The following is a 5,276-nucleotide window of genomic DNA, read 5'->3' as shown; positions in this document are numbered from 1 at the left end:
ATGCTTCCTGGCTGAGGCAGATGCTCACCGTCCTCCTCTTGGGACCTCACATCGGTTTCCCTCCCCTGCTCGCTTAGTCACTCTGGGGCTCCTGGCTTCCAGCTGCTCATTCTTCCAGCCGTGACCTTGCCCTGCCCTCCAGGTTGTGGACTCTTTCAGTTCACCTTTACCTGTGCCTTCCAGCCCACTGCGCTGTCTCAAGGGCTCGCTTTAAACCTGCCCATAGTCCCACTTGCCCACAGGTGGCTTATAGGGGTTCTGAAGATAATTCCATTATGCTGAGATTCCTGACTTCTTTTGTAGCTCCTGGCCCCCGGCCTAGACTTGCTTCGTGCCTAAATAAATTCCGACCTTTAACATAATGGGGACAGTGCCTTGTCCTGACTCAAAAGCTACATTGCAAAAAAAGGGGAAAATGCTGCATTGCTATCCCATTTTCCCCAGCCTTGCTTTTCCTTTTGTCATATATGCTGAAAGCAAACAAGTAACACATATTTAAGGGGGGGGGGGGCTCACGTTATAGCAATTGATAAAGTAGAACGTTAAAGCCTTCCATCTGTTTTCCCTCAGTCCCTCTCCGAGACAACTGTGCTACCAGCTGGCTGTGTAGCTCTGACCCCAGGTAGTCCTGGGTTCTAGAGGCAGGTCCCCTGGATTCAAATCCCACTCTACCACTTGTTAGCTGTAGATATTGAACAACATAGCTAACCTCCCTGAGCCTTGGTATACTTATGTGTAAAATTCAAATAATAACCGGACCTACTCTTGAGGTTGCCTGGGTTGGGGGTGGAGGAACTAAAGATAAGAAAGGCAGGAAAGCACTTAGAACAGCAAGTGGCATATGGTTAAATGCTTAATAAATGGAAATTATTACCTACCTCATTTTTAGTAACAGTCATACAGGGTTCTATAGTTTGATGCCTTTTATTATAAGCTCATGTGGTTCATAGGTTCACTTACCAGTTACTCCAGAATCGTGATCCAGTACTGAGAATAAGTATTTGAAGTTGGGGCCCCTTGGGAAACCCAGGATCTGTGGTTTTGGTTTTCCTATTTGGAATCCAGTGACATTGTTCATCCCAGCTTCAGGAAGGAGAAAGAGCCAAGACAGCTTCAGGTGTTCACATGCTGGCTAGCAGATACCGCAAGAGACCATTTTCTAGCAAGGGTCACCTCTGCATTCTTCTAGATGTGTTCTCGAACTACACACCCTTTCTTTCCTCCCAAGTTCTGTGTCCTGGGGAGCCAGCAGCCTGGATGGCCACCTCTGCTCCGAGCTGAGCTTACTACCAATTAGAATCAGAGCACTTTTTCCCTCTGCTCTTCAGCATGCTAGGCTGACAACACCCTTGCTCTCTAGCAGGTTAAAGCAATCCCAAAGTATCTTTGAATAGTTCTCTTTCCTGGAGAAAAAGAAAGGAAAGAAGCAACAGACCAGATGGATCTAAATTGAACACACTTTTCTCGGCACTTAATTTCCCTTACACCGAGCACAAAAGTCATTTGGGGGCCTTCTGGGAATACTTCCCAAGCAACGCCTGGAGTTTTAACCATTTGACAGCCGTAAACCATACTGAGCCTCACGGGGCTTAGCTCCCCACCCACCACCCAGGAGCACGATCAGAAACTACCATTTACCCTGGGAAAGCGTCCTCTAAGTGGCACCAACCAATCTTCCCCAATACAAGCAGACCACAAGTGGTGCTGACAACCATGCTCAGCAGAAGATGCAGGGGAGAAGGAGAAAGAGCCAAGACAGCCCCTGGAAGCAAATGCTCCACCTTCCCCAATTAAGATGTCCATGTCTCTGTTGTCCCTTTTTGTTCATGGCGCTGTCCCATGGCCGTCTCCAGATCAAAGGCAGACGAGTAGGAGGTGGAATTCCTAGTCATTGTTTCTTGTTCACCACCTGTATCCAGCCAGCTAGCTGGTCGAGTCTACTCAAGGACGGGTCTTACATCCATCCCAACTTTGGCTTCTCTATGGTCTGTTTTCTAGTTCAACAAAATGTACTGGAACTACTGGGGGCTTTGTCGGCACTCAGCTGAAAGAACACATCCCAACAATCCTCCTTATTCATTGTGGGACCTCCAGCAAGTCACTTCACCTCTCTGAGTCTCGGTTGTCTCATGTGTGAAAGGGGAAGACAATGCCCAATGCAGTATATTACTGTACAGATAAAACGAGAGCTGCATGACAAGTGCTGATATCCACTAGTGCTCAATAAGTATCTATTGGACAATGAAGAAGTGAACGGAGACTTGCAGTTAAATGGGATGGAATTGCTTTGTATGTTTACTTTTTTTTTTTCCTTCCCCTAACCATACTAAAATGGAAATAAAGAGATAAATAGAAGTGTAAACTTACAGGGACGCAAAGAACAAAAGCAGCATAACCTTGATCTGTGACCCCTAGGCACAGGAAACAAAAAAGAAACCGTCCGTGTGACACCTGCCTATCAGTTAGTCCTTGCGTCACGAACCACTCCAAACATGATGGCCGAGAACCACAATCCACAATTGTGCGAGTCGGTGGTTTGGGCTGGGCTCAGGTGGGGGTGCTTCTGCTGTTATTAACCGAATTCACCCCTTTGCAATCAGGGGGGAGCTGGGGTGACTGCAGGCTGGGCTCTGCTGGGTGGGTTGGCTTCTCCCTCCCTGTGGTCTCTCACTCTGCAGGCAGGAGCTTTTGCTTCTTCACCCAGTGGTCTCAGAGTTCCTAGCAGCCAGCGGGTACCCCCCAGTGCACAAGCTTCTGCTTGACTGACATTTGCTAATGTCCCATTGGCAAGTCACAGATTCAGTGTGGGAGAGGGTTGCAGAGAGTCAGGATGCCTTGATTCATGAGGGAACATTCTGCAACATTATTGCACAACTTCTGACGCACATTCACCATCTTTCTCAGTTAAGAGGATCATGTCTCTGTTGCCTATTGATAGAGATGCTCTCCAGTGGTACTGACAGAGTCAGAGGTAGATCGAAAGGGATAAAAGCAGGTGCACAAGTGAGATTGACTTAGCCAACCAGAGAAAATGGAAACCAAAGTCTGAAGTGGGGGGACACCAAGAGGGAAACTGGGGCATGCTACGGATCCCCAGAGAGTCAGAAATTGAAGGCCCCAAGTACATCTGAAATTCAGAGCACAGGTGGGGCTGCAAACAGAGGAATGGGCTGAAGGCCTGCGTAAGAGGCACCATCCTGCCCCTCTGCATCTTTGGTCCTGCCCCGCACAATCCAGTGAATACCCGTCCATAGCCCAGAGTTAAGATGGACCCTGGGCAAGGTGAAACCAGGATTCTTATCTCGGGAGACCGGGCACTGCTGAAGGTGGGGGCACCGTACTAAAAACTGGGGGGTTACTCAGCTAACAGTAAAATAACAATAATAAGAAAATTAGATGATGCCACAGGTAGATTAATAGAAATTCCAGAGAGAGAAAAAATAAATGAAGAAGTTATCAAAGACTTCAATACATTTCAGTACAATTTCACAGTTTAAGGGAATGAGTTTCCGAATTGAAAAGGCCCACTGAGCACTTTGCAGAATTAATTTTAAAAGAAAAAAAAATGTAAAGAAAGAGAAAAAGCAGAACTAAGGGAAATCACTGTGAAAGTTCAGAATAGCAGGAATAAAGAGAAAATCCTAACAGCTTCCACAGAGAAAAGATCAAACAAACAATCAACAATGAAAACAAGACCCAGAGAGGCTCAGAAATCCAGATGGCATCAGACTTAGTGGCCACAGCAGGTGCTAGAAGATAGTGGAGATGTGCTTTCAAAATACTGAGGGCAAATGATTTTCATACTAGAATGCCATACTCAGCCAAGCTGTGATTGTGGTGGTAGGCTAATGATATTTTAGACATTAAAGACCTGCAGAAGTTTACCTTACACGCATCCTTTCTTAGGAAGTTACAAGAAATAAGAAGTCACAGAAAACAGGACCTGCCCGTTACTAGCATATTGTCTCTTGTCTCAGAACTGTAAACCCACACTTGTAATACTCTGCTACGTGATGCCGGACTGAGATTCTGAAAATGCCTTCCGCCTTGGCCAGCTGGCTCCCTGTTAACTTGTGCTCATAGGGAAGGGGTTTGCCAGAGGGGGACGGGAGGGCTGGAGAAGGACGGAGGGACGTGCTCCCTCCTGTTTGCTTCCTATCTGCAATTCCTGAGAGGATCACGCTGGCCACCTCTTCACCCTGGCAGAAAAACCTTCTTGAAGCAACAGCTGAAGCCAGTTTGCAGTTTTCCCAACACTTGCAGAATCTACTTTACTGTGCCCTAGATCTAGATCACGATACCAGCACCAGCCCAACCACCGCCTTCACTGCCCTACCTCCGCCTTCCCACACATGCAGTTAAAATTACTGGTATGGCTTTTGGCTTTCGGCTCGGGGAGGCAAAGGTGCAACTTTCTTCGGTTGTCCCGAATCCGGGTTCATCCGACACCAGCCACCTCCGCCATGCCGCCTAAGTTCGACCCCAACGAGATCAAAGTCATGTACCTGAGGTGCACCGGTGGCGAAGTTGGTGCCACGTCTGCCCTGGCCCCGAAGATCGGCCTGCTGGGTCTGTCTCCAAAAAAGGTTGGTGATGACATCGCCGAGGCAACCGGTGATTGGAAGGGTCTAAGGATTACGGTGAAACTGACCATTCAGAACAGGCCCAGATTGAAGTGGTACCTTCTGCCTCTGCCCTGATTATCAAAGCCCTCAAGGAACCACCAAGAGACAGACAGAAGCAGAAAAACATTAAGCGCAGTGGAAATATCACTTTTGATGAGATTGTCAATATTGCCTGACAGATGCGACACTGATCTTTAGCCAGAGAACTCTCTGGAACCATTAAAGAAATCCTGGGGACTGCCCAGTCTGTGGGCGGCAATGTTGATGGCCGCCACCCTCATGACATCATAGATGACATCAACAGTGGTGCGGTGGAATGCCCCGCTAGTTAACTACAAAGGAAAATGTTTCAATAAAGGATCGTTTGACAACCAAAAAAAAAAAAAAATTACTGGTATGGTTTCTGAAACCTGATAGTAGTGAGAGGAGACCCCCACCCAATGGGCTATGCATCAGACTGGTGGGTTGCTTGAATGGATAGCCCCAGTTGGTGACCTTCCTGTATCTATGCTCTTTGTAGACTGACTTCCAGAATCTTTCATTGAAACATGGAATCTGTTTCTCTACACCTTGATTCTGGACTGCCACTGTGACTTGTTTGGCTGGGAGAATGAGATGGAAGTCATGGTGAACCAGTTCCAATCCTAGCCT

At 47.4% G+C, this 5,276-nt stretch overlaps 1 pseudogene; it reads left to right on the top strand.

Annotated features, from left to right (window-relative positions):
• The first annotated feature begins 4,390 nt into the window (after positions 1–4,390).
• Positions 4,391–4,991, top strand: LOC110576643 (annotated as a pseudogene).
• The last annotated feature ends 285 nt before the right edge of the window (positions 4,992–5,276 follow it).

The sequence above is a fragment of the Neomonachus schauinslandi genome, chromosome 11 (genome assembly GCF_002201575.2).
Source record: "Neomonachus schauinslandi chromosome 11, ASM220157v2, whole genome shotgun sequence".
Taxonomy (NCBI): domain Eukaryota; kingdom Metazoa; phylum Chordata; class Mammalia; order Carnivora; family Phocidae; genus Neomonachus; species Neomonachus schauinslandi.
The sequence above is the reverse complement of the archived record's forward strand: the minus strand, read 5'-3'. Positions and strand labels throughout refer to the sequence as shown.